Source organism: Trichosurus vulpecula, chromosome 4 (assembly GCF_011100635.1).
Source record: "Trichosurus vulpecula isolate mTriVul1 chromosome 4, mTriVul1.pri, whole genome shotgun sequence".
Taxonomy (NCBI): domain Eukaryota; kingdom Metazoa; phylum Chordata; class Mammalia; order Diprotodontia; family Phalangeridae; genus Trichosurus; species Trichosurus vulpecula.
Window position 1 is genome coordinate 413,250,615 of NC_050576.1, and position 12,241 is coordinate 413,262,855.

The 12,241-nt window shown below is 35.8% G+C and overlaps 1 pseudogene; it reads right to left on the bottom strand.

Moving 5' to 3' along the window:
• Positions 1 to 947: 947 nt before the first annotated feature.
• On the bottom strand, positions 948 to 10,379 carry LOC118847343 (annotated as a pseudogene).
• Positions 10,380 to 12,241: the final 1,862 nt, after the last annotated feature.

A 12,241-nucleotide genomic window follows, 5' to 3' on the forward strand; every position in this document is an offset into this window, starting at 1 on the left:
TACAGTTAGTCTTTCACAACATGAGTATTATGGAAGGGTTTTACATAATCATACGCATGTGGCCTGTGTTGAATTGCTTGCCTTCCTAGGGAGGGTGGGTGGGAAGGGAACAGGGTAGAGAATTTGACATTCAAAGTTTTAAAAACTTGTTCAAAACAAAAAGAGATTTTTTCATGCAACTAGGAAATAATATACACAGGCAATGGGGCGTAGAAATTTATCATGCCCTACAAGAAAGTAAGGGAAAAGGGGATGGGAGGGGAGTGGGGTGACAGAAGGGAGGGCTGACTGGGGAACAGGGCAGCCAGAATACATGCCGTCTTGGAGTGGGCTGGAGGGTAGAAATGGGGAGAAAATTTGTAATTCAAACTCATGTGAAATTCGATGGTGAAAACTAAATATATTAAATAAATAAAAAAAAGGGAAAAAAAGAGTTTAATATTAAATACTTAACAAATAAAAAAAAAGAGCTGAAGGAGAGAGGAAGCAGTCAGCTAGCTGGAACACAGCTTGAAGATTGTGGCAGAAATGGTGGTGACAGCAGCAGGTGCTACATAAAAGCAGGCCTGATCCCCATGGAGACCAAAAAGTGCTGAGCAGGGACTTGAGCCCAGTGGGTGTTCTTCTTGCTGGGGGGCCCTGGTATTGGGTGGGGGGAGCACCAATATGGCTTAGCTTGCTGCCCTAATGTTTTTCTGTGGCCTCCTGGTCACTACTGTGAGATGGGCATACTGGTTTTGGAAAGTTTTTTGCCAGGATGTTGAATTGGGGACACTGGTCTGTGGGTCTGCTACTTTTGAGTTTCAGTAAATGCTTTAACTCCTCTGCCTTCTATTTAGAGAATTCCTTATATCCTGTGATTCTGGACCATTCATGCATATTCATGGTTATCTTTGAAGTTATGAATTTTGCCTTAATGATATACTTTCCTACTTCAGCCAATTTATCTATACCAAAATAGCCATGATATCCTGTAGAAACAGTAGTCCTGCAAAATCTTTTGCACATCACAGGCAACATCATAGTGATCTCTGCCAACAATGCTAAGGTCCATGATCCAAGAGGTAGAGTCCATAGGATCCACTGCAGGTAAATGCCCAATTAAGCAATGTCCTGCAACAGCACAGTGGTAGCATTCAAGTGGGTAAAGATAGTGGTAATAGTGGGGTCAGTTAAGTCATCAGTTGTGGTAATTTTTACTGGCATGGTGCCCATATTAGTGGCCAAGGTGCCCTAACAAACAACAGAAGGGATTCTGCCTTGTAAAGAAGATACCTCTAAACCAGCTTGAGTGAATTTAAAAATGTTATCACTATCAAAACAATACATTTTGACCCTCTTAGTCTCTGAAATATTCAGCTACAGTGAGGCCAATGAAGGTACTTGAGCCCAAGTAAAAAGTAATTTGTTCATCTGGCCTTATAATCAACACTGCTTTGACAGTGACATCCTTCATATTGATGACATCAGATGTAATCTTATGGTACAAGTCATTGACCTCTCAGGCCTATTCACTGAACATGAGTAAACAAAGAATAACCATCATGGGCCTTGGCAAGATTGTGGAGCTTTCTATTATCACTAAAAATCTAGCAAAGGCACAATTACATCTACAAAGCTTTTTCTTTGTTTATTTGTTTTATATTTGTTAGTTTGTTTTGTTCTTCTTGTTTTGTTGCTCTTCAGGATTCAAGGGCTATAGTTATAGGCAATCATCTCTTAGTACCACATTACTTATCGTGGGTATCTTTTAGTAGCTTTCAATCATGTTTTGTATTTTTTAGCATAAAGACGATTCCTCTTTGCAAATAAAATCTATGCTTAGTTTGAGATCTGTTGGCTCATTGAGATAGGGTTTTGGGAAGATATTCTGGTACTTTGGGTGATGAGGAGGTTCTATAAGAAGGTTTTGCAATTGGTCTTTCATACCTTTGTTTCACTCCTGGTGGTTGCCTTTTTAACAACTTATGCAATGCAATATATCTGCAACTCCTATTGACTTCCTGGACTCCCTGCTTCTTCCACAGTGTTGTCTCTTGGGTTTTACATAGTAACCATGTTTTATATCTTTGAATTCTCAGATTGCTCTGTTTTTTGGTTCTATACTAATGCTTGAAATACGGTCACTCAGGATCATTTCTGAAGTGAACATTTAAAAAGCTATTGCATAATACTGCAGGAGCTTTAAGGATAAAAGAACACATTGTTGTAATGAAGACAAGAGTTTCATTAGAGTGGAAAACTGGAAGGAGGGAGGCAAATAACAACAGGTTGGTGAATTGGTCTTCAGTTGTTTTTTTTTTTCCATAAGAGTTAACTTGGAATGATTTTTTAATCAATTTTCCTCCTCTTAACATTTAACTGATTTAGCTGAACGGAGGCGGGGGGAAGGCATGTATATATTTATATTTCTGAGAAAAGATCTGAGTGCTAGGTTACTTCTAACTCTACTATAATTTTAATATTCTCCTCAATTCCCCCACTTTCTTGGATTAAAAAGAAAAAAAACTGAAGTCCTTTATAAGAAAGAAAAAGGAAACATTTAAGCAAAACCAACTGATATTCTAATAGTATACTCCAGTTTATGCAACATCTCTTGGATACTTTAAATGAATACCATGGTAGACAAAATAATAAATTTATTCAAGAGACTAAATGTTTTCACCCAAAGCTTTTACCCCAGACCAAGATTTTGCATTGAAATGTACTGAATCTGAAATGAAGCAAAAAAAGATACTATTTTACCTCATTTAGGTTCCAGAAGTACTGAGATGATTGAAATATCTGTATCAGTCCATTCACTTATAAAGTCAGACTATGAACCAGCAGGGAATACATGAATACAGGGTTATTTTAATGGGTATAGACAATGACAGACGTTTAGAAGAAAGGAAACATTTAGTGAAACTCTAGGGAATTGTATTTTAGTTAGCTGAAAAAACGAATATTAAAATGGTCCTTTCTAAATTTACAGAGCACCTCACATTGTCTAATAATGTGAAAGGGAATTCTGTTAGATTCAAATGTGTTGTATTAAAAATTTAAAAATTATAAAATTTACGTACATAGAAGAGTGCATAGACACAACATTTTGCACACAGTAGATTCTCAATAAATGTTGAAAAGATGAATAAATGAATACATATTTAATGAATGAATTTCTCATAATCAAGAAACATTTAGACCTGATAGTACTTGTTTAAGTGAAGAAAAGTTCCCTCTTGTAAAAGTTAATTTCGGTAAGAAAAAAAGAAAAAAAACCTGGGCACATTTTCTTTTGCTCATCTAGTTTCATCCTGTGCACCACTCTCCCCCATACATCCTCTTTGAAACAATATTTAAAGTCCATCATATGACTTATATACATAAGTCACTCGTTCATATTTCCATAAATTAATATTCTTCAAAATATAAAATGCTATGAAGTCAATAAAACTTACTATTTATTTTATGATGGTGCTTGTATTTTAGGTGTTATCTCATGTAAAGAGTAAAAAAAGAATTCAACCTCCCACAATAAAATAAATATCATGAAGATAAATGTTAACTTAGGTAAAAATCACATTTCATATTGGGTATGTTAGAGAAGGCAAAATCAACCACAGTCTCAGTACGTGACCTTAATTATAAATAGTTCCTAACCTTCTTGTTACACCCCTATAATTAAAGAAGAAAAATAATACAGATCTTTCTTTACATTTTATAATGGATGAGTAGCATGTTAACATTGCTCTATAATTAGCCTGTCTTCAGATAAAATTAAAATACAAACAATAAGTAAGTTTGACAATGAAGGTAATTCTTAACTGTGAATTTAATACCAACATATCTATAGTTATCTAAAGAAGTGTCACCAATATTTTAAAATATTCTCAAACCACAATCAATTTTAATTAAAAAATATAATTGTATGACCTGAAAAACTTTTTAAAGATAAATGTATGAGAGAAACCTAGAAAGAGTCATCATGATACAATGGGGAAAAATGTATTAAAGATTAATGAGTTGGGGAGTGCAGAGTGACATGGTCGGACCTGTGGTTTTGGAAAATCACCTGATGTATAAGTTGAGGTTGGATTCAAGTACAGAGAGTCTTGAGATAGCCAATACGACTAGCAGACTATTTCAGTATTTCAGGCATGAGGTGTTGAGCTTGTGTATCAGTGGGGTGGCAATATCAGAGGTAAAAAAAAAAAAGAAATAATCAAAGGTGATTACAACACCTTTACAAAGGTGAAACTGGCAGGCCTTGGAAAGGGATTGGATATGGGGGTGGAAGGGTTGGGACAGTAAAGATTCAAGGATGATACTTAGGTTGAGAGCTTAAAGGAATGAGAGGTGATATTACCCTTGACAGTAATAGGGAAGTTTAGATGAGTATGTAGGGGGAAATACAACTAGTTCATTTTCAGATAGGCTGAGTTTAAGATGTCTACTTGACATCCAGTTTGAGATGTTGAAAGGAAGCTGGATATATGAGACATATGATATATGAGATATATGTCAACAGACAGGTTAGGGAAGTATATGCCTATTTTAAATTCATCAGCATAGGTATGATCATAAATCCATGGTAGCTGATGAGATCACCAAGTGAAGTAGTATAAAGGGAGAAGAAAAGAGAGCTTAGTATAAGGGACACCCATATTTAGCAGATATGGCCGGAAGGATGATCCAGCAAAAAAGAGTTGGAGGAGTGGTCAAATAGGTAGGAGAAGAATGAGGAAAGGTATTGAAGACCTAAAGAGAAGACTGTATCAAGGAGAAGAAAGTGATCAATAGTGTAAAATGGTGCAGAAGTCAAAAGGAATGAGGACTGAGAAAAGATCATAACTGAAATTCTCAATTAAAAGATCATTGGTACCTTCGGAGACAGCACCCTTGGTTGAATGATGAGACTGGATGCCAGATTGTAATGGGTGAAGAAGAGAGTGTGAAAAAAGAAAGTGAAAGAACCTATCATAGACAGTCTTCCTGATGAGCAGAAGAGATATTGGACAATAGTTTGTTGTAATAGATGGATCAAGTGAATTTTTTTTTTAGGATGGGGGAGACATATGTGCATATTTGTATACAGTAGAGATGGAGCTAGTATACAATGAGACATTGAAGATAAGGGTTAGGATGAAACAGGGTGATTTGTTGGAGGAACCAGGATGGAATAGAATAATTTATATAGTAGGTTGTATTGGTAATGATTAAGGATCCACTTATATGCACAGTGATGAAGGAGGAAGTAGTGTTAGAGTCACCTGAGTAGTAGGAGATGAGGATGAGGAGGCAAGAGGGAATGACCTCAATTTTGTTTTGGTAAATAATGAGGCAAGTTTCTCAGTTGAGAGGATGGAGGAGGGCGGATCTTGGGAAGTTCATGGAGGGATGAAAATGTTTGGAAGCATTGCTCTGAGGAATGAGAAAGTGAGATGATAAAGGAGGTGTAGAAAGATTGCCTAGCAGTATGGATAGCCCAGTTGAAGTTGTTTAACATAAATTTGAGGTCGCTCCAGTCAGAATAGTTGTGTGGTTTTCTTCACTTTAGTTCCATAGTAGTTATTGAAGAAACAGAAATATATATGGTGAAGGTGATCCAAGTCTAAAGTCCTGCAGAGCAAAATTGTTTATATGATGAGAATTGGGAACTTGAGAGAATTATAGAGTTGAAATGGACATATGTATATAAATAATTATACTTAATTATAGAATTGAATTGGTTCATTGTTGGTCAAAATGGGGAAAATAGGAGAAAGTGACTAGTACAGTGTTGGTGATCTGGGACAGAAAAGGTTCATGAGATAGGAGGCCATGGTAGGATTTGATAAGGGAAGACAGAGGGAGAAGTAGAAAACCAATAGAATATAGTAAGATAAGTGTGTTTGGGAATGCTTGAGCATGCATTAGTGAGTGATGACAAGATGACTATTTTTGTGAATACCAGAGGTTGTGTGGAGGAAGGAGACTGAAGAACTGAGTTTTGAAGGAGAGGCAATATGTATGTTAATGTCCCCTAGTATGAAGACAGGAGTCAGGGAAGAGAGAAAAATTATGAACCTGGTACTGAATTCATTGAAGAAAGAAGAGGAATGACCCGTAGATTTATAGAGAAAAGCTATCAAAATTTTGATTAGGTAGTAGATATGTATAGCATGAACCTCACAACAGGACAGTTTATAAGTAATGATTGTAGGGAGAGAACTTGTGGCAATGGGGAACAAGGAGCATTCCAACTCTCTTGCCACACTCAATAAACTAATGAGAGTGAGAGAAAATGTCACCAAGATTAGAAAGAATATCTAGGGAGGCTGTATCATCATGGTTGACCATTTCAAGGATTGATAAAAGATGAAAAGATTGGTAAAATAAAATATTTAGGACAGAGGGAAGTTTGTTGCCTATGGAATGGGCTTTCCAGAGGACACAGTGGAAGGGATTAGTAGTATTTGGTTAGAAATTTGGGGTGAGAGCATTAAGGTGGTTGAGAATAAGGCATCATGTAGTAGAGAATGGTTAATGGCATCTGCATTACTGGGATCTGCAGGATATGACCAGGTGTGGGTTTGGTTATAATTAAATAGAAGGTGCCACTCATCTTCCAAGAGGAGGGTGAACATAAATGCAGGATAGGATAGAAGGCACAAGCTTAGATAGGAGACTCTGATTCATTTCACCTCTTCCCTGTAAAGCTATAGATTAGGCAGAAAACAGCATAGCAGGAGATAGAGGATAGTACATACATAAGTCAGCCTGGCCACTTTCCAGCTTCTCTATGGGAGAATGCATCGCAGAGGATGGAAAGTGCCATCAGTTACCCATTATAGTTTTTAATATATTAATGTCAACTTACTATGTTCATCAAATCTGCAAATCACAGAGAGCTTTCAGATACCACTAACACACTGGATGACAAAAAGATTTTCACAGTTTAAAACACTGAGCTGAATTTAATGATATGTAATTCAATAGAAAAAATGTAAATGTTTTTACTTGGTATAAAAATCATTTTCACAAGCATAAGATGGGAAGATATGAACAAATATAGCATTTATTATTAAAAACATATTTGTGGATTTTGGTGGAACGCAAGGTTATCAGTTAGCTCTGCTGTCACTGACAGTCAAAAATGATGGTCAGAAAATTCAATGCAAATTTGGGCATCATTAAGAGGGGTAGAGTACCCAGCAGAAAGGAAGTGATAGTCTTATCTCATACTTTGCCCTGATCAGATCTCAATTATACTATTATGTTCCATTCTGGGCACCATGGTTTAAAAACTAAATTAACAAGCTGAAGAATATCCACATTGAGAATGGTGAAGGACCTTCAGGTCAGGTTACATGAAGATTATTTGGATAAAGTGGGAACAATTAGCCTGGATAAAAGAAGCCTCACGGAAACAATAGAGCTGTCTTCAAATATTTGAAAGCCTTATGTGAAGTAGACTTCTTCTATTTATCTCCAGAGGGTACAACCAAGAGCAATAAACAGAAGTTGCAAAGATAAATTTAGGAATAATATTGAGGAAAACTTTCTAATAATTAGAGCTGTACAAATATTCTCCTTGTGGGTCGTAAGCAAATTCTGGATATCCACATGTATGGTAATTTTATTGCGGATTTATTTTGTATATGACCAGGACTGAATGGACTTTGTCAGGTCCCTGACCAATCTAAAATGCCACGATTCTGAAATGAAGTGATACCTATAAGATGGTAGAACTCAGAAGAGAAAGACTTAAAAGGAAAGAAAATGCCACAGTTACAATGACTTCTCAAGTTCCCTTGTAAGTGTAACAAAACCAGCCATGTTCAGATCTCAAAAGTAACATATCTTAATGTGGTTATATGAAGGGCAAAAAAGGAACAGAATAACCAGGAAAGGGGGAGGATACAGGATATTCAGAAGGGAAAGGACTGACAGTAAGAAGCACATTTCTTGTTTATAATAAGGGCACTAAGGAAAAATCAATAGTGAGATTTAAAGATATATAAAATGTGACAAACAAGGGGAAGTGAACAAACATTAGAAGAAAAATTCCATCAAAATGGACAAGTATTTCACAAGAAAAGAGTTACTCTGCGGAAGGTGAAGGTAGGACAAATTCTTCAAGTTCCCCAAATTTACAATGAAGTAATTCCAAGAAACTATAGAACGGTTTAGAAGTGCAAATCAAGAATTAAGGTAATTATCAAAGAAAGAAATAGGTCTCATAAGGAAAAAAATCAAGAAATTTGAAAACAGATTAGAATATATATAACAAAAGACAGAGATTGTTCATAAAATTAGATTCTCTGAAAAAGAATGCAAGAGAATGAGAATAAAAAAATGCAGAGGCAGAAAGGAAATTTATATATATATATATATATATATATATATATATATATATATATATATATATGAATAATACACAGGAGTTTTAAAAAATAAGAATATTAAACTTAAGATAGGAAGCAAATAAATAATCTCCGCATTATAGGTCCATTATAAATGTGAAAACATCCTGAATATAATGTCAGGAAAACATATCAGGAAATTGTCCAGAAACATCAGAAGCAAATGCAAAGCACAGAATACCCAAAGATATTGCTACAATATCAAACAACAAATTTTGCAGAAGACAAAGGAAAAAAAATGTTTCATATTACAAACAGTATTATATAGGATATCATAGGGTAATTCCATGTTTACAAGGAATCAAAGGAAAAATCAGAAATTGTATTATAAAAGTAAAGATTGACTAGGATCCCCAAACAACATATCTTGCAAAGCTACACCTATGCATCAAAGAAAACAAGTAGGAGTTTAGCAATAATTTTGCAAGACATTTATCACTCTTTCAAAAGCACACCAAGAGAACAAGAATATTCAACCTGAAAAATGACCTAACACAAGAAAGCTAAATACATTCATGTACTGGGGAAAAACATAAAAATGAAAGATTAGTTTTCACATGGCATTTCATGAATGGGAAATGAGTGTTTATTGTTTGCTTTTCTTTTAATAAACCTCACATTGTCTGAGATATATTGAGAAGACAATGAGACCATCAATATGTCAAAGAACCTATGAGACAAAAACTACTATAACAGAAAAAAAAAAATCAAAAGGAAGGTAGTTGTAAGAGGCACATCTATATTTCTAGTGAAACAATTGTATTCTTTTAATATTTTATGTGGCAGGTTAATACAAATAATCTCCTGTTGGCAAGAAATGGCTGATAAGGAATCAAGGCATGTTGACAAGAGCCTTTTTACATTTCTTCTCTTATCTTTGGGTGGATGGTAGAAGAAAAAAGGTAGAACCATTATACAGCAAGTCATGGAAGGAGAAACAGGAAATAGGAAATGACAATAGAGAAGGGTAGTGGGAAAAGCTGAAGGAGACAGAATGAAAGGAGTTTGTGGCTTGGCCACCGCCCCGGGGACAGCGGGAGTGGTGCAGCTACAGAACTACAGCTGCAGTTGCTTCAGGCCCCAGGCCCACCTGGTGGGAGGAATTAAGTAGCAGATCTGAGCAGGAGTGCAGAGCCTGATTAAGATCTGTGTCAGGTCAGGCTGGTGGTTCTTGGGGGAGGAGGAGTCCTGGTGTGCCAGAGCTGGCTGTATAGAAATAGCTCTGAAAGAAACAGTGCATCCCCTCAAGCTTGGAACAAAGTACTCTTTACTCTACAAACAGTCATGCCCCTATAAAAAAACTCAAGTGTCAAGTAAGTTGGCTGGGAATATGACCAGGCAGGGAAAACGGACTCAGATTCAGTCTCAGCCTTTGGAATCTTTCTTTGGTGACAAAGTAGACCAAAACATACAGCCAGAAGAAGTCAACAAATTCAAAGAGCCTACATCAAAAGGTTCCAAGAAAGACATGAACTGGTCTCAGGCCATGGAAGAGCTCAAAAAGGATTTGGAAAAACAAGTTAGAGAAGTAGAGGAAAAATTGGGAAGAGAAATGAGAATGATGCGAGAAAACCATGAAAAACAAGTCAATGACTTGCTAAAGGAGATCCAAAAAATACGGAAAAAAATACAGAAGAAAAAAACACCTTTTGTAGGTTCTGCAGTTCTTCTCTGTTGTCTTTGGTGTTTGTGGGTTGGGAAGTCTGGTAACTGCCATGGCTCACTGATTCAGGGTGCTAGGGCCTGTTCCACCCAGCTCCTGATCTGGTTGGTCCCCGCTGCCCATGCTGGGCTCTGCTCCACTCAGCTCCTAGCTCCGTGCATGCAATAGACCTTACACAGTGACCATCCAAGCTATCCTGGGCTGGAGCCCTCCTTCCCTCTGTTATTTTGTGGGTTCTGCAGTTCAAGAATTTGTTCAGAGCCATTTTTATAGGTTTTTGGAGGGACCTTGGGGGGAGCCCATGCAAGTACCTGCTTTTCAGCCACCATCTTGGCTCTACCCCTGTAATGAGATATTCTTGTAAACTCAGAAATAACAGGTATGAGGAATTCAGAGAACCACAGTAAAATTTAAGTGAAAAAATGCAGAATTAAATAAGCAGATGAAAAAGAAAATTAATGCACACAATGCAAATGAAAAAGAATCACTCTAATGCTGCAGACAAATAGGTGCTCATCAGAAATTGGTCAAACTAACTGACTTGAATATAATGAAATATTACTGTACCACAGAAACAATGAATATATTAATTTCAGGGAAGCATGGCAATACTTCAGATTTAGAACTAAAGGGAATTTATAGACTAATATAACATCATCATTTTGCAGGAGAGGAAGGTAAATAACATATGTAGTAAATGTGGAATATAAGGTGCTGGACAATTAGGAATACTGAGAAGCTTAGTTTTGGAAAACTTGGGAGATTGCATCTTATTTCTTTACAGAGGTATAAACTTATGAATGTGGAACATTACATATATTGCGTGATGTGGTTGTTATGTTGGGAGGGGATAGGGGGATTAAAGTTTTGTATAGTACCTGGTAATGTTGAAGGCTTTCAATTTTTTTCTCATTTGATCTTCCCAATCTTTGCAGAGTAGATGCTGTCATTTTTCTCATTTTAGATTTGAGGCAAAAAAGGCACACAGAGATTAAGTGACTGACCAAGTTTCAAAGAGTTAGTAAATATCAAAGGCTGGATTTGAACTCAGATCTTCCTGACTCTACACCCTGACTCTATACTGTGCCACCTAGCTGCTTCTTGCTGTTTGGTTAGTTTTAATTAATGTTATTTCTTCTTTTCATATTTCTACATTTTTCTTCTTTCTTCTTTGTTACAATGAATAGATGACTCTATATAGGAATTGAGAAAACTATATATTAAAGAATAAAGTCATATAAAAATAAAAGATAATTAATATTTCCTAAAAATCACTAAATGGAAGCTGGGTACTAAGCAATTAAAACAAATCAACAAATAATGATGGTCTCAGATAACAACTACTTTAACATAGAGCCAGTGATTTTTAAGGGGCATTATCTTTTTTTTTCTCTTGAGTGTATCGATTTGTTGGAGAGGGAGGAGTCATTTTCCCTGGAAATGACCATGATATCAAAACAAAAGGCATCAATAAAACTAAAGTTAATGGATTGGACCAGATAACCTTTAAAGTTCCCTTCTAACTCTAAACCAATGATCCTACCACACCTAATGGAGAAAGTAACATTTAAGGGTTCAAATGATTTGAGAGGAGACAAATAAAATAAGGAAATTCCAGTGGTGTAGAAATGAAAAGGCTTTTTCATAAAACTCTAAAAAAATAAAATAACATACTCCAGTAATTTTTCTACTTTTCAAAATTTCCCCCCCATGTATCATTTCCTGTGAAAGTGTCATTAAAGGTAATGTTTAAAGACTAAACTTTAGTGCAAATATAAGTAACTTTGCTGAAAAACCTTCGTTATTATTTGTGGACTTACAATAGTATAATGTTCTTTTCCTTCTATTTAGCTTTTTGAACATTGATGCTCTAATAAAACTTCCAAGGTGGTAACTTTGGGTCAGTATGCAGTGAAATTTTTTTTCAAATATTTTCTTTTATCTCTTTGTTTTATGAACATTTCCACAATTGGCTGCCTTCTGCTCTCTAGGAGATCTACCAACCTCAAACTGCTTTCTTAAAGCCTTTTCTGAAGTTCTCTTACTTTTATTATGAGAATAGTGAAGTCTTTTCTATGAACCATTTCTAGTTGATTAATGTGGTCAGTGCTGTGTCTTTGTGTGAGGCACTTTGATTCCTCTCCATGGGACTATATTCACATTTTTATTTTTTTTTTTCTTTTTGGTTCTC